The sequence below is a fragment of the Macaca nemestrina genome, chromosome 4 (genome assembly GCF_043159975.1).
Source record: "Macaca nemestrina isolate mMacNem1 chromosome 4, mMacNem.hap1, whole genome shotgun sequence".
Taxonomy (NCBI): Eukaryota; Metazoa; Chordata; class Mammalia; order Primates; family Cercopithecidae; genus Macaca; species Macaca nemestrina.
This window is the reverse complement of record NC_092128.1, coordinates 159,022,277-159,042,594: the sequence shown is the minus strand read 5'-3', so window position 1 is coordinate 159,042,594 and position 20,318 is coordinate 159,022,277. Positions and strand designations below refer to the sequence as shown.

At 33.7% G+C, this 20,318-nt stretch overlaps 1 protein-coding gene and 1 pseudogene across 18 annotated transcripts in view; one reads left to right on the top strand and one right to left on the bottom strand.

Moving 5' to 3' along the window:
* LOC105483467 (uncharacterized) overlaps positions 1-20,318 on the bottom strand; it is a 573,731-nt gene that overhangs the window by 317,285 nt on the left and 236,128 nt on the right. For 8 of the 18 annotated variants that reach the window (XR_011622692.1, XR_011622689.1, XR_011622700.1 and 5 more), the window contains one exon: positions 5,037-5,085. The exons of the other annotated variants lie outside the window; for them this stretch is intronic. The gene's annotated coding sequence lies outside the window, so the exon portion shown is untranslated. The remainder of the gene's footprint in view (positions 1-5,036; positions 5,086-20,318) is intronic. 18 annotated transcript variants of the gene reach the window in all.
* Positions 16,357-16,701, top strand: LOC105483469 (ATP synthase subunit g, mitochondrial pseudogene; annotated as a pseudogene).

The window sequence follows — 20,318 nt, the reverse complement described above, 5'->3', positions numbered from 1 at the left end:
GTCTGACACATGTCAAACTAACATCAGCAACATATGTTTTACATCTAAAATCCAAAATGAATTGTCAACTTTTATCATTTGATTTTATGTCATTTAGCTGAGACGGGCCTGAATCTTAGCTTTAGACTATTTTGGATTTGGCCTTACATATACAAATTCATTTATCACTAAATTGAAAATATTTTCTTAAAAAAATACTCATTAAAATAACTTTTAATTTCAGAACTTTACTAAAACTTTTTGCGATTTTAAATATATTTTGTGTTTTTCTCACTCTAATATAATGTTCAAAATGGGGAATATATTAAAATTATCCATTTTATGTATCACATAGGAAAACACACCAAATTTCCCTGAGTACATACATGTATTTGCCAGGCATAGATCAGAAAACTAGAACATTTTATCTGTACTACTTTCTCCATTTGACGTAACGTTCTGTTTTTATTTGTTTTGTTATGTATCAAAGGTGTATGTTTAAAAATACCAATCAGTGTTTGAAGCTCGTTAAAACTAGCACCATTTATCACTCTGCCAGACTTTTTAAAATACACACATAAAACAAACAAAACAATAATAACCACAAAACAAAAACGCTACACAAAACTGACTTGCATACCATGTAAATCTGTTTTTAAGAAAGCAGTCCTCAGGAAACTAAGAACAAATTAGTAGAAGAATAACTTACACAAGAACTATTTTCTAATTTTCTGATACTATTTACTTCCAAACAAACAATTATTGTATAATTGCCTATATGAGTTTTTATTGATAGGCATTATTTTATATGAATATGTGTATGTGCAGCCAGTGATATTTTTTGCAAAAAGTTTATTTTTTCAAGCATAACCAAATATATTTGTATTATTTTAAAGTCTAATATGCTACTTTTCATGTGCTAAGCCATGAATTTCAAAGAGTACAGTGAATATTGTACATGGTTGTGTATATGTGTGTATATCAACTAGGGCTAAGCACAGAAAAAATCATATAAAAACAATAGTACACAGAAGACATTTCTATCTATGAGTAATGGACTGGGAAAAGTCAGCTGAAAATAAATGTACACATTTGGAGACAAAATTTTCATATAAATGAAGAGGAAAGTTTGATTAGGATTTAATTTTTAAGATGTAAATAGAAATAACGCCAATTTAGTTTAGTTGTTTTTTTTAAAATTAGGTTTAATTATAACTCATGCAATAACTTAAGGATGAAAAAAGCATTGGATGTTACACATAAAATTCTTTTTTGTGTTTTGAGACAGAGTCTTGCTCTGTCACCCAGGCTGGAGTGCAGTGGCACGATCTCGGCTCATTGCAAGCTCCACCTCTCAGGTTCACGCCATTCTCCTGCCTCAGCCTCCCCAGTAGCTGGGACTACAGGCGCCCACCATATTTGTAACATCATTTGAGAAGACTACCTTTTTCCCAAGAACGTCTATTAAGCATTTGGATAATGATGATGGTGATTATGATGACAAAGAGGACAAAGTTAACAGTTAGAATTTCCATGGAACTTACTGTATGCTAGTATTGCTTTAAAGGCTCTACACATACTATTCTATTCTGTTGTGAGAATCAGATAAATTACAGATCAAATATTATGTTATTAATATTCTGTTTTGAAGCGCCTAGTGTCTACAAGTTCACTCTTCCAAAGTACTGCCATAAGCGCTGAACCAATTTCCCAGCTTCTCGTAGGCTAGTTTTCATGTAGCAGAGTGAACTCTTTTATTTATTGATTAATTTTTTTTAGACACAGTCTCGTTCTGTCACCAGGCTGGAGTGCAGTGGCGTGATCTCGGCTCACTGCAACCTCCACCTCCCAGGTTCAAGCGATTTTCCTGCCTCAGTCTCCCAAGTAACTGAGATAACAGGCGTGGGCCACCAAGCGTGGCTAATTTTTGTATTTTCAGGAGAGATGGGGTTTTGCCATGTTGGCCAGGATGATCTCAATCTCTTGACCTCATGATCCGCCCTCCTCCGCCTTGCAAAGTGCTAGGATAACAGGCATGAGCCATTGCGCCCTGCCACAGATTGAACTCTTAAAATATACAGATTCACTTATATATGATATAAACTGAGACCTCATTGATCAAAAGCCTCCAAGGGCCCAACTGACTTAGGAAAAGCAAGCCAATATTGTTGATATGGCCAACAAGGTCTTTCATGGCCTTACTTCACCATCTTATTGTCTCTGGTATAGCTCAAATATGCCTCACTCTGCTCTCCTTGAAAACCCGACTGGCTCTTCCCCCTGCCTCGGGGTGCCCTCTCCCAGGGTATGCATGGTAGCATACTTCTTCACTTCTTGCAGGTCTCTTCTCAGATGCTACCAACTCCAAAAAATCATCTGCAACCAAAAATACATGAAACACTCCCCATAGCCACCCAACCAACTTTATTTTTCTTCACACTATTTGACACTCAAAAACAGTATGATGTTTTCTATTTGTTTGGTTTTTGGCTTAATGTCTTCCCCCTCCTCTCCATGTGCCCCCAGCACCACCTATAGAATGTAAGAGCTGTGTTTGCTTGGGACTTTTTGTGTTCACTACTATAACCTGAACCTTTAGAAGAGTACCTGGTGTATAGTAAGCATTTAATCAATGTTGATAGATTGAATTGAATCATTCTTGCCAATTTTCTCCTTAAGTTTCAGCTGAACTAAATCTGCCTGATCCACACTGTTTGCTTGGAACTTAGGCTCAATGCTAACCACACACACACACACACACAACCATACACATAACAGACATATATACAAAGACATTTAAACACTTGTTAATTTAAAAAGCTTCTCAAAAGCATGATCTACCTTTGCTACATTATTCTTAGGATTTAAATTTTGTACAGGAAATATAGTCTGTGCATGCAAAATTTAAGAGGGAAGAAGTCAGATGCACCTAACAGTATGGTAGGTATACTATATCAGTATACTATGTGAAATGTGAGTATATAATCGACATAATATTAATATGTGTGTAATACATGTTAAATATGTAATAGATTGAGTGTATACAATATATATCATAATACATACATATAGCTTTCTGATGACCTATGCCATTCTAAACAAAATTGCTATAATGTTTTCATTAAGGAATATTATTTATTCTTAAATATGATTATATCCTGTTTATTTTCCTTGAATTGTATTCACTTGGATTAATCCATGGCTTAACTTACTTTTGCTCTCTTCGTCATACCTAGTCAATCTAAAGAAAATCCTGCGTCCGCCTTTATATCATTGGTAGGAGCTTAACAAATCTATTCCCTAACTCATTCCTTTCTACTGACATATGGTTTTATAATGTGATTTTTTTCACCAAATATGGTGTCTGAAAAGTACAACCATGATATCATAGTGAAGCATGTATTCTACCATGGGGATCAGGTATTTTTGGAGAGAGATAGCACTAGATAACAAATAGATTAGTAAAAGAACATTGTCTACCAAATTGCAACTCACTTTGTAAATCTTGGTTTCCTGCTTTCCCATAGACATCAAAGTCATTTTCATGTGGTTATCAGATCTGGAGTTAAAATATCCCTGAGATTTGCAGTCCATGATAATATTGGTACTTTTTACTATGGCTATGATAGAAAAAAGACAATGAATATCCAGATTTTTATTTCCTTAAATTAAAAATAGTATGCCTTAATATGGAATATTCTGTATATTAATTTGAAGGGGTATCTATACAAAACAAAATGAAGAGCAATATGTTTGACAGTTTCTCTATAAAAACAAACCACATAAACAAAATCACATCCCTTTTTCTAGCAAAAGAGATGTACAAATATGCATCTATGATTTCTGAGCTTGGAGAAGCTTATGAGTGAGGTAGAGAAACACACCACACTCTGATATTGGCTGCCTCGGGATGAGAGGAGGAAATGATTAGTAACTTTCTCTTTATATGTGTCTGCTTTGAGTTTTAGAATCGACTGCCTTTATAATTATATATCTATATAATTATGTTTACATATTTATATGTATTTATATAATTTACTTACATATACTTATATAATTTATTTAAATATATATTATATGTCTGTGTAATATATATATAATACATAATGGTATATTATTATATGCCTGTATAAACTCTGTGTGTGTAACATACACATATTAACATATACACATGCATACATGTATATCTAAAGTTGCCAGTTGTTTTTAATTTAATGTTATTTTTCCATGTTTTATTTCTGGAGGTGATTATTAAGTTTACTACTGTGTCAACTGTCTTTGGATAAGAAATGTTATACACAACAAGTATATTTTACTGTCAAGAAAGGTTGTAAATCTGTTCCACTAAAATACTGATTAGTCGTTTAGCCAAAACCAATATTTTAAATTATTCTAATAAGTAATGAGAAATAGTACAGTATTTCCACCAGTCCATTGCATATGATATGTATGCATTTCAGAAGAAAATGTATGACTGATATAAAATTTTTATTATAAATAATAAACATATTAGGATGCATGGTTTTGAGGTAGCAATGGTACTATATAACATCTGATGTAAGTGTGTATTAGTTGCAGAGATAATCTAACTCCAGTAAAGAAGGTATTGTTATACCTATTTCATTTAGTTTAATAACTAGATCTTCTGACTGACAAAAGTTTAAATGTATCATAAACGTTAATTATTTTTAGCACAGTAGAAAGAAATAAAATATTAGTGTTACTATAATAATAAATTTATAAGCATTTGCACACAAAAATCTCTTTAAGAGAAAAAAGGACATCGAATTAGAAGAGAAATACTTTTGTTGGCTTTTCTCAAAAATATGACTGTACTGAAGCTTGCCAAATCCAAAAATTATTAACTGGCAGAGTCAAGTTAAAAACATGTCAGCTTCACATAAAAATATACTTTGAGTTCTAGGGGTGCTACTCACATTCTATGCCCCATAGTCGCATACAAAACTGGAATGGAGAAAAAAAAAATCACCAAATATGGTATGGTATGTTATAGTGCAATATTAAAACAATATGTCTTTCAAATAATTAAGACTTACTGTTATTTTGGAGCTATCTCTTTACAGTGCCATTTTAATAATCAATAACCTGAAATGAAAAGTAATCAATATATAGTCATCATCAAAAATTTCCATAAACTAACCTACATCCAAATCATTCATTTCATGTTTATTCTTTAAAAAATTAAAATTAAAACATACTTATTAAAATGGAATGTCTAAAATGCTTAAACATTTTACTTTAAAACCTGTCAGTTGAAACCATCCTCCCTATATTCTTCCTCTTAGGCTCCCTAATAACTACTACACAATAATATTAATCATATTAGTCATATTAGTAAAGTGCTTCACTAGGAATAATCAATCTAATTTATTGTAGGTCTGTTTTCTAAGTTTGGAAATATATAACTTCCAAACATCAAAATTCACAGGAGGCAAAATTAATAAAAATATTAAAAGAGGTCCAGTCACAGTTAAGTTTCCATGAAGTCAATTTTTACTGTTGCTATTTTTATTGCTATTTACAAAATACCGAAAATATTTTAGAGACAAAAGTGAAAAGAAAAAAATCACCATTCAATTTGTTTAATATCTATAAATTTATGAACTTTTTTTCAGTCATGGGGCTATTAGTAAAATGCTACTTTTAAAAAACAGTTCTATTTTAATCGTTGCCATTAAATATATCATAAAAAGTCAAATGTATAAAATTATAATACTAGAGAGACTATTTCAAGTTTTTAAGAAGTGTTTGAAAATAAGTAATTTTATATGCTCTATTTACAATTCATTCCTTACTAATCTTATTAGCTGGTATTAGCCATCCAGAAATTCTTTATTCACAACAGTAACTAAAAGAATTTAAAATTAGGTAAAGATTTGAAAAACCTATGTTTACTTATGAGGTTTTACAAGTTATATTCCAACTCTGTGAGAAGCTACAAATATTAACAAAATGATTGATGGGTTAGTCCAGTTTTTCAAACAGTAGAATATTAATGTAGGCTGCAGAAAGAATGTTTTCCTTCATTGACCTAGTTCATTCATACTTGGCAAAATATTTGGAAACTAAAACATTAGGGAAGTCTAGCCTCCTCTACAGACTATGAATATGCAGAAAGAAAAGCAAAATTGAAACTTATAACCCCATGTCTTAAGATTTAATTTTAAGATGCTATTATCTATTTTTTTGTTTAAAACACTACGTGATATATAAGCAGTTCAATTATAAATACATACACAGACACACACATCCATATACATATATGTGATGTTTGTGGTTAAACATTTGTTTAAATAACAAATGGTTATTGATCTGTTTAATATTGAAGTAAACTAGTCAAATATTGATAACAAAGTCTAGAGTAAATTTTTAAAAATCAAGCACCACATTACTTCATCAAGCATACATTGACATTTGTTGAATACAATAATGTAAGATTCTGGTCAGTTTTATGGTTTTTGTAGTCCTAGTAGAACATAGGGGAAAATAAACAAAAATCCATAATTAATTCTGTTAGTGCCTATACTTTACTTTTAAATGCTCCTGTAGAGAGATTTCACAGTACCTTGTTTTTTTTCTTTAATGTACACACTACGAGTTAGCCAAAATTTAAAGAAATCTAATCAGAGATCCACTCTCTACATTGGTTAAGATTTGCCATTTCCTAATCAGTAGTTTATCCTCTAGGGGCACCTTTGGCAAATGCGTCAAGTCTCCCAATACTGCACTGTGAAACTACACATGGGAGCTTGGTAATTTACAAGACACGTTACAAATAACTTTTCACTGATGAGACAAATGATGATCAAGATATGTGATTGGCAAGAAACACTGGGTAATCTCCCCATTGTGGGAACAAAGTAAAATAATCCCAGGAAAAGGTTGCAAGTCTCACATCTTTGAAGTGGTACCTTCCATCTAAAATCCATTTGAATTGGTACCCACTCCTGGACACAGAAGGAGGGTCCTTCACCTGCTACTACTAGAAGGCTCATTGCTCCTGCTACCAGAATACAGTTGCATTCGCTCTGCGGTGAACTTTTTCTACAAAGCGCTGGATGGCATGCCTAAAAAGACAAGGAACAGAGACTCCCTCTAGATTATTTAGAACAAGCTATTTGATTTTGTACCTGATTGTTAATAAAAGTTTGTACCTTTGCAGAAATTGATCAGTAACATTTGTTTCTTGGTGTTTTTGTTTTTGAAACAACCTAATTAGTAGCAAATTTGTAAGAGAAGAGACATTTACCTCCTACCTATCTCTCATTTGTCAAAGGTCAAAATATTGACCAAAAAATCCCTAATTTGTTGAGGCAATGAATTACCTTAGATCAATTCCCACTCTCAGCATGTTAAATAGGAGATAAGTCAGGTTAGAGTAGTTCATTTTTGCTAGAGAAAGTCACGATCAGTCAGGATGCTTTAGATGATGCTGGAGTACCAACCAGTTTAAAATCACAAAGAAGTATTTCTCCCTCACATTAAACGTTCATTACAGGTTAGCAGGGAAGCTTTGCTGACCGTAGCATCTTAGCTAAGCAAGATAACGGCAACTTCCATCTCAAATGTGGAGAAAGATGCAAGTAAGATGAAGGAACGCTGGAAATTAAATACTCTGGCCCCAGGCACACTTGGTCACAATTACTTTTCTGATCCCATCACGAGAGCTGGGAAAAGGAACTCGACTCTGTCACCCAAAACATGAGAAAATCAGAAATATTTGCTATTTAAATTACCATAGCAATTCAATACCTACAGATGAAAACTCAGGTTTCCTGTTTTGAACAGTGTATCTTAAGTTACAGTACGCCCGAAAATTCCACTTTTCTTTAAAAAAAAAAAAAAAAAAAGGATGATTAAATTTGGTTTTGCTATTTAACTAAGATTGAAATCTATATGACTGAAATTAAATCTATTTTAACCCGAACAACCTAGAATATGTGTAGGCAGGTTTAAATATATAAATGATATAAACAATCAATAAATTGTTTTTTGCCATGGCAATCCTTACAAAAGGATAGAAAAGATATTAAACTTTATATTTAAACATTACAACAGGAGAGGTCAAATTGTTATTTACATAGTAAAGACAATGAGTATTTGTTAAAATGGATATTTTCAGGTCCCTGGACTAATATTAAGGTTTAATAGGTCTGACACTTGAATGCAGAAATCTACATTTTACAATGCGCCCATTTAATCTGCTGTGGGCAATACTGAGACTACATTTTGAGAAGTGATGCTGTAGCTGATTGGTTCCAGGAGGCAAGAAGCATAAATATGAAACTGAATTGAAGAAAAAGTAAGGGTTCAATCAATGCATGGCAACTTTCATTTGGTTGCTGTAATTATATTAAAATTATAAAAAGCATCAAAAAACACCTGACTCAGCAGTCTCCAAAAGATGCAGTGGAAATGCGGTGGCATTGCCTCTCTGTTCTAATATGCAATCAGCCCCCATTGAAATTAGGGAGAACAGAATCATATTATTCTCTTTGTGGATATTTCCGAATTGATATCTCCAATCCAGACTCCTTTCCTGAGTACTAAGCTCATATATCCAACTTTCTACCTCAGTATCTCCACTTGGTTACACTTTAATATGTCAATCTTTATATGTCTGAAATCAGATTTTTATTACTCATTTCCCAAACTGCTCATTTATCGAAGCCATTTCCATCTTAGTCCACGGTAACTATTCTGTTAGATACTAAGGTGAGAACCTGGGAGCCAGGCTTGACTTATTATTTCCTCTACTATTTTGTTGAGAAATGTTTTCTCAGCCATTTTCTTTGTCATTCAGTAACACCTGTCAATGTTTGAGATTCCTTGGAGAATCTCACCACTTCCTATCACCTCCTTTGTTACCATGCTAGTCTAAGCCACCACCATCTTTTATATAAACTGTTGTAATAAACTTCTAAGGGTCTCTTCAGACATGTGCTGGTAAATGTTTATCAACAACTTTGTTTATAAATAATAAATAAGTATGTATAATGTTGTAAAACCAAAAGAAAAGAAGGAATGGGAGGAGGAGGAAGAAGAAGAAAGGAAGAAATGCAGGAAAGACAAGACGGGGAAGGGACAAGGGAGGAAGAAGTAATCCTCTATAGTATTTCAGATTTCCATATGGAATCACTTTCACCATGGCTAACTTCAAGTGACATGAGGGCATGGTTCAGGAAGAGATGCACACAATGGCTTCTGCTGAGTTGGTAGAAGCCCATTCCAACATAATGCTGGTTCTCCCTTCTTTGACCCTAGCCACCTAATATCCTCATCACCACATGGCAGTCGAAGTCACTTGAGTGGGATGATACCATTCTTCTGTCCAACGCCTCCCAAGAGGCTCCCTGTGTCACACAGAGTAAGATCTCAGATCCTGTCAGGAACTCCAAAGCTTATTTGATGGTTCCCAGGCCCTGTCCTATAACCCTCTGGTCTCACTGCCTGCTACTGTCCCCTGGCTCACTGCACTCTAGCCACACTGGCCTCCTACCTTGTCTTTCAACATACCAAGCGTGCCTCCACCTTAAAGCTTTTGCACTCACAATTCCCTCTGCTCAAACCACTTTCTCTCTAGGTACAGGCTTGGTACCCTCTCTTACTTCCTCTTGGTCTTTGAGTAAATAGCATCTAATCAGGGAACCATGCCCTGAACCTCTGACAAAAACAAAACAAAACAAAACAAAAGGCATAATAACTGCCAGTCTCTAATCCTTCAGCTTGTTTTATTTTTCTTTATAGCACTTTTTACTGACTGACATTTATACACATATGTAAATAGATCATTATTAGCATCAATATTTATGTGTCTGTCTCTTTAAGGGCACACCCACTTACATTTTCCCAGTTCCTGTGACAGTGTCTGCCACATAATGAACTAATAAAATCTTATTGGCCAAAGACACATGTAATATACAAGCAAAGAAGTGAAGAAGGCAATTCTATAAAGAAAATAAAAAGATGGTGAGAGATTCCATGAGGGATACAAAGCAGCTGTGCCCAGTGGTGGGGGATATCTCAAGTGGTGATATTGAAGCTAAGGTCAGAATGACAATTAATATAACCTGCACATGAATAAAAATTCATTACAGGATAAAAGAGGAGCAACAGCTTTCTGGATGATTTGGGGGTTTTGAAGAAGAGCTGGTAAAACAAAACAACTTTTAGGTGTGTTCTCAAAAAGCACGCTCTGAGTCCTGGAATGATGCAGTAAAAAGATAATTCATTTAAAGGAGGAGGAGAAGAGGCAGAAAGAATCACCTTCTCCAATCTTTTATCCTAAAGAATAGGAAGGAGCACTGCAAAATTCAAGGAGAAACCCTTATACTCGTATGAGCTATATGAAAATGAGTTTACATTTCCAAAATTTATTTTTATTTCATATTTATCTCTCATCATAAACTTTGAAAATAGGCAGAGTTTATTATTCCCATCATTATAAGAAAGAACCGAAGACTCAGAGAGATGAATGCCTTCTCTAAGGTCAAAAGGCTAGCAAGTTACTGAACCAGGTCCAGCAGCCAGGCGTCCTCATGCAGTCCATTATACTGTGTCCATTATGATATGCTGCCTTGATGAAAATTGGCAAAAGACTACCTGGAGGTTGCCAATCTGCTCTGTACGAACCCAGACCCCGACAGTTGACTTACATTTAAATTCCACAGAGTTGAATTAAAGGTTGACTTTGAATGCATGGCAGGAAGGTCAACAGTAACATTAACTTTCAAAGACTTCTTAATGCCCCCCAAATTAAGTACAGACTCCCATAGCCAGCATCCAAGGCTATCACAGTGTGACTCCAGTGAGAGCTTCCAGCTTTCCCTCATATAGTTTTAAGACCTTTTTGCCTACACCAGACCATTTCCCAAGTCACTAACCATGAACGAAAGCAAAGAGAGGGGAAGGTGTAATTTATTCCACCTGTAATATCTATCCTCTTCTTCCTCTCGTCTATTTCTGTCACAATTTAGTCATCTTTTAAGGAGTCTTTTTCAAACCCTTCAAGTCAGCTGTGATTTCCTCCTTTAAAGTGTTTCTTATGACACCAACAATCTCCTGCCTGGTACTACAGTTCATTGAAAAATTATTAAAAATCGTATTTCCCAAATAGGATATAAACTTTTTTTTTCTTAAAAAAAAAAACTGTTCTTCAGTTCTGTATTCTTTTTCCAGAGACTCTGCCATATAATGGGGAATCAGTAAATATTTGTGGAATTAAATACAATTGATTCAAAGAGATGAATGCAACCTTCAAATTAGTGATTCCAACATTCCACTGAAGGCAGAAGTAAAAGATACAGGAGACATGGAGCACAGAGTGAAATCAATAAATCAAAGATTTGAGAGAATGAGAAAAAGTAGAAGTAAATGGAAAGAGTCAACTGCATCAACAGCAGCTGGCACAATGTATTGTGCACAGTAGCTACACAATAAGCTTGTGATGAATGAATAAATGAACAAAAAGAGGAGAGTAGAAGAGGATAAAGCACTACTGAAGATAATCTTAAAACAGGGTCATCAATTTAAGCTAACTTGGCAAACTCTAAAAGAAATTAGTTTATTGGTATAAAATATACTCTTCAAGAAATAAGGGTAGATATCCTGCTGAACACCTTCTCTTCTATTCTCTTGTTATGAAGCGCTTTCCTCCTTAATGTAATTTGAAGCACAGAACAATTCTATGGGTAGGCAGAAGAAACATGATTCCAGCCATTTTGTAGGTAAGGAACAGGATCAGGGAGGTTAAGCCTCTAGGTTAAGATCAGAATTGGGGCAAAGCAAACACCTGAAGCAAAGTCTTCTAACTCTCACATTCTCACTGCAACCAATAGACCAGCCTCATCATCACCTCCTGGGGTCTTATTGGAAATGCAGATTCTCAGACTCCACCCCAGATGCCTGAATCTTAATTGAATATTAACAATATCCCCAGGTTACTCCCCAGGTTCATTACAGGATGAAAGAGGAGCAACAGCTTTCTGGATGATTTGTGGTTTTTAAAAAAGAGCTGGTAAAACAAAACAACTTTTAGGTGTGTTCTCAAAAAGTACACCCTGAGTCCTGGAATGATGGAGTAAAAAGATAATAATTCATTTAAAGGAGGAGGAGAAGAGGCAGAAATAATCACCCTCTCCAATCCTTTATCCCAAAGAATAGGGAGGAGCACTGCAAAATTCAAGGAGAAACCCTTATACTACTATGAGCTGTGACTCTTTCGAAGTTTCACTTGAAGAGTTACTCTCAAAGAGTTACTAAAGTTAACTGCTTAACTGATATAAAACTAGAGAACCTATCTGCCTTCAAACATATATATCATGATCAGATACATTTGACTAGATAGATAGATAGACAGCAAGAGAATAACCATCACATAGAAATGTTATTCTTACATACATGCACATTTGACTATATATGTTTTATTTGTTATTTTGCATAGATAAATTTATATATTCAAATACATATATATTCAAATACGTTTATATATTCAAATATATAGCAAAATATATATGTTACTTTTATATATATTCGGCTTATATATAATTTTATATATTCTTATATATAGGATATATATGAATAAATATATTCTATATTTATACATTCATATATAGGATATATGAATAAATATAACTATATACAGTCAAACTATATATATTTGACCAAATATATTTGACAATATATATAGCAAACTATGTATATTTGATCATGTATATAGAGCAATATATATAGCAATAGAAGAACCATCACACCATACATATTGATATGTGTATATATACATATAAAGTAATAGAAGAACTATCACATAGAAATATTCTTAATACTGAGTATTAATATAACTATTTCTATATTAAATAACTAAAAGCAATAAATAATATCCTATAAATAATACTCAACATGTATTATTAACTGATATGATTTTTATAAAATATATGATAATAAATATGAATTAAAAAGAAACATATTTTAGGTCCATGGATGTGGCCCTCAAAGAAAAAAAGAAATTTAAAGGATTGAGCCTCTTTTTAATGGAAGCAAAATTGAACAGCCTGGTGGAAGTAAATGAAGATGGATTCAATCATTTGAGAAAGAAAAGAAGACAAAAGAGGAAACAAAGTCATGTAGCAAGCACAATAGTTGGCATCCATCTGTAAAAACAAAGTATTGAGGGTTGCTTATTTTAACACATGTGAACATTAGGGGGTCTGCATACACACAGAGACACTAAGTCAAATGGATTTGATACTCAACAAAAATAGGAAGGTTATGACACGCTAATTAAAGGAAATTGCTTTGGGTGATCTTATGTTAGTGAAAACAAATAATAATTTTTGGAAAGCCGGGCAATATAGAGCCTAAACGTGGCTTTTTACAAACACATTCACCCCTCATTGCTCAGATAAAAGAATGGACAGGAGCAAGAAGGTCATTTCCCCTTTCAGAACGGAGGGAGATTGTTTCTATTTTGCATTTTTTAAGGTTCAAACACAGCATTTTTTAAAAAGTGGTTCAAAGTTCAGAGCTGAGTTTTAGACTCAATTACTACAGCATCCCAATGTAAGGATCTCTGTATATATTTTAAAATTTTCCCTTTGCCACCTATTTATTATTATTTGTTCCTACCTTAGTAAAAATATAAGTGGAACAGAAGTGAAGAGCAGGTGAGTATATATAAGGCGGAAAGACAGTTCAATGAGAAGATACGTACAAAAGAGAATAGTTGAACTAGGCCCAGAAGGATGAATTAAATTTTCTAGGTAGAAATTCTTTGAAAAAAGAAAACACTATTTGTTATCAAGAGCAGAGATATGTTCTTTAAAAATATATAAAATTATTTTATCTAAAATTGAAAGAGAATAGTACTTATAAATTTATCTATCAAATAGCAAAAGTATTTTTATTAAATATCTGACATTCAATAATTCATTTAAAAACCTTTCATATATAAATATTTTGCAGTAATATGTTTTCAAATTTGGGAGGTGTTGTTTGAAAGAAAGAAGAGTTCCAGGTTTTGTGGCACAGAGAAGAAAATCTTCCAGTGATAAAATTGTATATGAATTTCCAGTGTGGTTGATATAATGAAAAGTAAAGCCTTTTACAACTTTATATTGGCTTTAGAGTTTTCAGAAGTATAACGTTAGTATGTCCAGATGATTTTTTTCCAAATACAAAAAACATCTTATCCAATGAGTATTCAAACACATATTTCATACATAAACATGCAGCCATACAATATTATCTAAGCTGAATGTCTGTGAGAATTTCTATTGGGTTTAGAATTGCTCGTATTTATCTTTAATAGTGAAGTATCCTCTGAGAATCTCGACTTTATGTGAAATACTTCCTTATGTTTAGAAACAGGATGAACAGCAAGATTCTGGAACGTAACCTGTACTGACTCTTTACTCAAGACTATATTAAGGATCGTATCATTGCCATCTTGGCTGCACTACTCATTAATGTTTTGTGAATATGGAGCTCTCTGTGATGTACCAACACCTATTATGTGATGAGAGTAGAATCCAAAAAGTACATGAGATTCTGGGATTAAACCAGAAGAATTCTGGGAGTTAAAAAATATATATATATATTATATATATATATATATAATGTGTATATATAATAAATTATATATATGAATATATATATTTGACTTAAAGTGACACAGTTATATTCAGAAAATTTTCTCTCGTGATAACACATTTCAGCTGCTTTCTTCTCACATTTGACTGTAGGCTCCACAACGACACAAACCATGTATTAGTTATGCTTTAATTTCTAATAAATAACACAAAACTTGGCTCAAAATAGACACTCGGATTAATTTGAGGGCTCTGTAAACTGAAGTGCCTAGTGCTTTGGGTTCACGGGTTTGGGAAGGTAAATTAGAACCATAATAGAAATCATCTCACGTACTGTCCAAAAGTAGATTCCAGAGACCCTTCCAAACATGTCACCACAAAACTCATGGTTTCAAGCAATAAGGCCAACGAAGAATCCATTCATGATTTTAAGTCTTTTATTTCGCCAATATCTATACTTATACTCCACCTATATTTACAGATTTTACCTATTAACTTATTCACAGAAATTTAGTAGGTAAAAGATTAGTTGGGAATTAATTGATTTATCACTTAAAAATGTGTTTTTCAAATTGTCTGCTCATAGATTTTCCATTTTTGTTGTTCTCCTAAAAATCTCACCCAAGATGTCAGGCAGGTAAACATGTCTGATAAAATGCCTTAAATTACATGACATGCAATAAAATGTATATATTGCTTAAAGATGCTTCATCTCAGCATTATACAAACTCAAAGGTCACGATGTGGGTCTGAGCTAGAGACACTTTTAAAGGATGTCTGGCAATTTTCAGAGCTTTCATGTTGAGAACTCACTTAAATATGATTAGACAATTACATACCAGAGCATGTAAATATTTTGATAGAAAAGGGATAAATGAATAAACATAGATGTTTATCCAGGTAATTTAAAGAAATCAGAAACATAAACTATATGAAATCTTGAGATAACTGCTAAATCTTTAAAGAAAAATTAAGAGCGTCCAATATTTTTTATTGCTATCCCTTTCTTTTATGTTTAATGTTCACAATTTGCTTTAAATAGTTTTGTACTTTAGACAGTTTGATGAATAGAAAACCTCTGAACTTATTGACCTCTTAGTGCACAGCTTACCTACAAAAATGGATTCAGAGACAAAATTAGGCAATGGTGTGCTGGTCAATGTTCAACAACCAGTCTCAAAAAAGAGGGGGGAAGCCCTGATTTATAGCGTTTGCTGATTTGCATGGTGCAAATACTCCTGCCACAACTGATTTCAAGCTAAGAAAACGATGTCACTGAAAATGGAATATAGGAAGAGATAGTCAAAATTGGTTTATTCAATCTGGCTGCAGCCAGATTGAGCACATCTGTGAAATTCGGTCATATTACATTATTAAGTATTTCCTGAAAAATGTTGATTAAATACTTCTGTGAGATGATGTCAGCTGTGTGCCCTTCTTAAGTATGCACTATGTACATTAGTCTTTTAAATGCCCTCACATCTGTTATACACAAGAAATCTAATTTCCATTGTTTCACATAGCATCTTTCTCACATTTATTTGACTCTTTGATTTTTTCCCTCAGAATACCTTCCAATATCTTTCAGAATAATAATGTTTCACAGGACCCTGTTTGGGAAATGTGGCTGTAGGCACACACTTCTAGTCGTACTGGGTGCACAGTAGGCATAATAGCAAATTACTGACAAGTGTTCATGCATAGAGAACGGTCATAAGAAAAAGGTGAGCAATGATATACAAATAAATAGAAAGGATTGACTTCGCATCCCATGGCCCAATTTGTCCGTAACCTTGTGGAGAAGACCCCGGCTCTGGTGAATGCTGCTGTGACTTACTTGAAGCCTCGATTGGCCACATTTTGGTACTACACCAAGGTTGAGCTGGTTCCTCCCACCCCTGCTGAGATCCCTAGAGCTATTCAGAGCCTGAAAAAAATAGTCAATAGTGCTCAGACTGGTAGCTTCAAACAGCTCACAGTTAAGGAAGCTGTGCTGAATGGTGTGGTGGCCACTGAGGTGTTGATGTGGTTTTATGTTGGAGAGATCATAGGCAAGCACGGCATCATTGGCTATGATGTTTGAAGACCAATCTTTAACATCTGGTTATATTTGATTTATTGAGTGTTGTTGGACCATGTGTGATCAGACTGCTATCTGAATAAAATAAGATTTGTCAAAAAAAAAAATAAATAAATAAATAGAAGGGATTCTGTCCTGATTTTCATGAGATTGGATTATTCTGAAAATTGTTTCACTGGTGCAACCACAGTTGTATTCACTTATTAGAGAGGCATTTATTGAGCATATACTATATTCAGAGCGCTATCACTACACTAAGGCACTGGAACATTTCAGACTTTTTCTCACGTTTAAGGATACATGTTCCATTAGGCAACGCCAAGTTTAGTTTTCCTTTTTTAAACAAATTTTGAAGTGGGGAGGGCAAAACTCAGTAATTATTCTAAAATGTAATTGAAAGGAATATTTAAGTCTAACACATGTTAGGAGTGGACCTTTTGCAAACTATATGCAGGCTGTACATAATACACACCTATTTAATAACACAGATATAGATAATTTTTTAAAGGGAAGAAGCTGTCATTTTTCCTAAATACCCAATATTAAATATTTTTACCTGGACGTTAAATGTTTAAATAATAGCATTTTACTAACCATCAATCTGACTCTATTAGAATGTCTCCAAGTGTTTAAATATGTCCACACTTAGCCTTTTCATCTAATTTATGGTCACATATAAATATTCCTAAAACTGAACATGTTTTTGAAAAACAAAAAAGCAGGAGTAGGTTAAATGCTAACTGAAAAAAATAAGAATCCAACTATCTATTTTGCAACGGGTTTCAGGTTATAGACACATTTTCCTTTAATCACAACTCACAAATTATCATGCGATGTATGAACCTTAGTGTATTTGTTTTGTTTTGTTTTCCATTGGAGAACTGACAGGTGGATTTTTCATTGGAGAAATATTTGCCACTTGACCTTTGGCAGAAAGTGTGATCTGTTGTTACATCAAAGAAACTCTAATGTTGAATTATCTTGGTAGTATATAAATTATTTAAAGCAATTAGAACATGGCTACTTTAAGATAATACATTCATTGCTTATACTAGTGTATAGAGTATTATACTACAATAGTGACACTCCAATAGCTCACTTTTTTTACCCCTTAAGTTATTCTCACCATGCAAGAATAGAAACTAATGTATCTCAACACATTCAAAGAAACCAAACAATAAGCATATGTTTGCCCACGAACCCAACTCAAAACGAGGCATCTATATGAGAAACATACCAGCAAATACTTCTCTGATTTCTTCATTGAAAGTGTAAAATTGTTTCTACCATGATCACCAACACTTCATTGTTTTTGTTAAGCTATAAGGATATTTTCTTACAAGGTCAGTATTTGAAATGAATATCTACACACAAGACTATATGGTCCTCATTTATATTAAAATACATAAATTCTGAAAAATAAATTTAATGAAAGTTGTTTTCATGCCTTGTCCTTTGATTCTTTCCTTTCATTCCCTAATTTTAACAATATACTTGCAAACAAAAATTGCTCAAAGGATATACTGCATGAACATCTATAGTTACTTGTGCATAGTTAGAACATAACCCAATATTAATTCTTCTAATATTGAGTTGTGGTACATTGTGAGAGGAATGTCTCAACCATGTTAATTATATATATGTGTGCATTCTGTGTGGTTACTATATAGTATGGTCTTTCCTTAATAATACAGAATATGTTATATTTCATGCTTGCCAAATTTTTATTCAAATAAGATTAGCTGCTAGTATATCATATTACAAAATTCAACTTTATCTTGCAGAAAAGAAAAAAATTATATTAGAATCTCTAGACTCATTGATGTATTACACATCGAATAAACCACAAAGGCATGAATTAGAAACAGGAGAATTGTCAGAGGTGAATGGTTTTGCTGCAGATTTGAATTATCTGTAAGCAGATTTCACAAGGCAGAGGCAAGCTCAGGCTGCCTTAGAGGAGTAACACCACACCAAGGAAGTTTCCCACCAAACCTTCTACCTGTCCTCATGGGATCTAACAACGGAAATGAACATGAGATCTAAAACACAGAAAATCCTGGGTAACAAATCAAAGAGAGTCAGGTCAGAGAGCCAAATTTCACAAGAACGCATATTCTATGTTATGATCCGCCCCAAAGAGGAAAATATTTCAAAATGCTCTCCATAATAAAGCTATATTAACAATAGGCTGTACGGTCCTGCCATTGGAGTGGAGGACTGACTTGACCCTTGACCTCTGTTCACATAAAAGCCTGAGTAATGAAAATTATATTTATCATGGTTGTTTTATACAAATTTACTGTCTTTATCTAAACTGATATAAGAAAAAAAAAATCTTTTCTGAAATAGCCCAAGTCTGGTTCTTAATAGTCATGTGACTATTTTTTCTGCCAGCCATGTGCTCCGTATCATTTTACTCTGAAATAACTATGCGGATTTCAGCTCAACCTGCCTTTGCTTATAATGCATGACATACCCCGTGAGGGAGCCTGAGAACAGACTCCCTTGAAAAGCAAGGTTCTCATAGTTGGCCTGTAACCATGGAAGCAGATGCCGTTTTCTTCTCACCCTGCTTACCTCTTTGCAGCCTCGAGCTGCTCCCTATTGTTACAAGGGGGACGCCTTGATTTTTCTTCATCATGACCGAACTTGCCTCTTCTTCAAAGGGCATGATGCTGCAGGTCATTGGTCTAGACTGTTTGCACGGTCCAGAGAACAGCCTTGATGTAACCCTTGCTCCGTCTGAGCCACACCACCAGCCGTGCATCTGCAGACTGGAGGGGGACATTGGAGATCTGTATTTGAAAAGAAGTCTGTCTGATTTTGCCATTGTGCCTTTTCACTCATCGATCGAATGAATATCGAACCTTCTGTCGTTGCATGTGTGAAATAGATAGCTTAGCAAGCACTTTTGTGCCCAACCTGTGCAGTGGGCCAAAAGGTTTTCCTTTTAGCCTCAAGAAATTTTTCTTCAGACTTTATGAATTTCGTGTTAACTTAAATTATTTATATGCCTTTATCCAACTGTTATGATGACCGTTTCAGTTACTTCGTCAGCAGTGACTTTCTTTTGGTATTAGAAGGAGCATGTTCTTTTCTGTCAACTATGTTTGTTTTCCTTTTAAGCTTTTTAAGATCTTCTAGATTAACTCATTTGTAAGGAGAAAAGGTGTAACTTTTACTGTAACCTATGAAGTCAAAAAGTTGAAGTGTCCTTTCAAGGAGATAATGAGATGGTGTCTATCATTTAACAGGTTTATCCCAGAAAGGTGAACTTGAACTGCCTCCAGGTAATTTCAGTGATTTGTAAGAGTAAGTAAATCAAATAATCACATTGATTTTAAATTAAACAAAATTGTTTGATAAGCTCTGTTCCAAGGGAAAATTTTTCTTTGTTTTTACCCATTAAAAAATTTGCAAAAATGTTTTTCTGGAGCATTAAAATAGACTTAAAGCACATAAATTCATTATGATCTGTGAAAGGCACATAAAATCATGGTGATTTCGTATGTTAAATACTATATATTTATGATATATATCTGGTGGCATGATTTAATTAGAAAGTACACAATATCAAAAGATGTTTACATTTCATTTTTAGTACAATTACAATTCCCAGCTTGTCACCAATAACTAATGTTGACAATAAT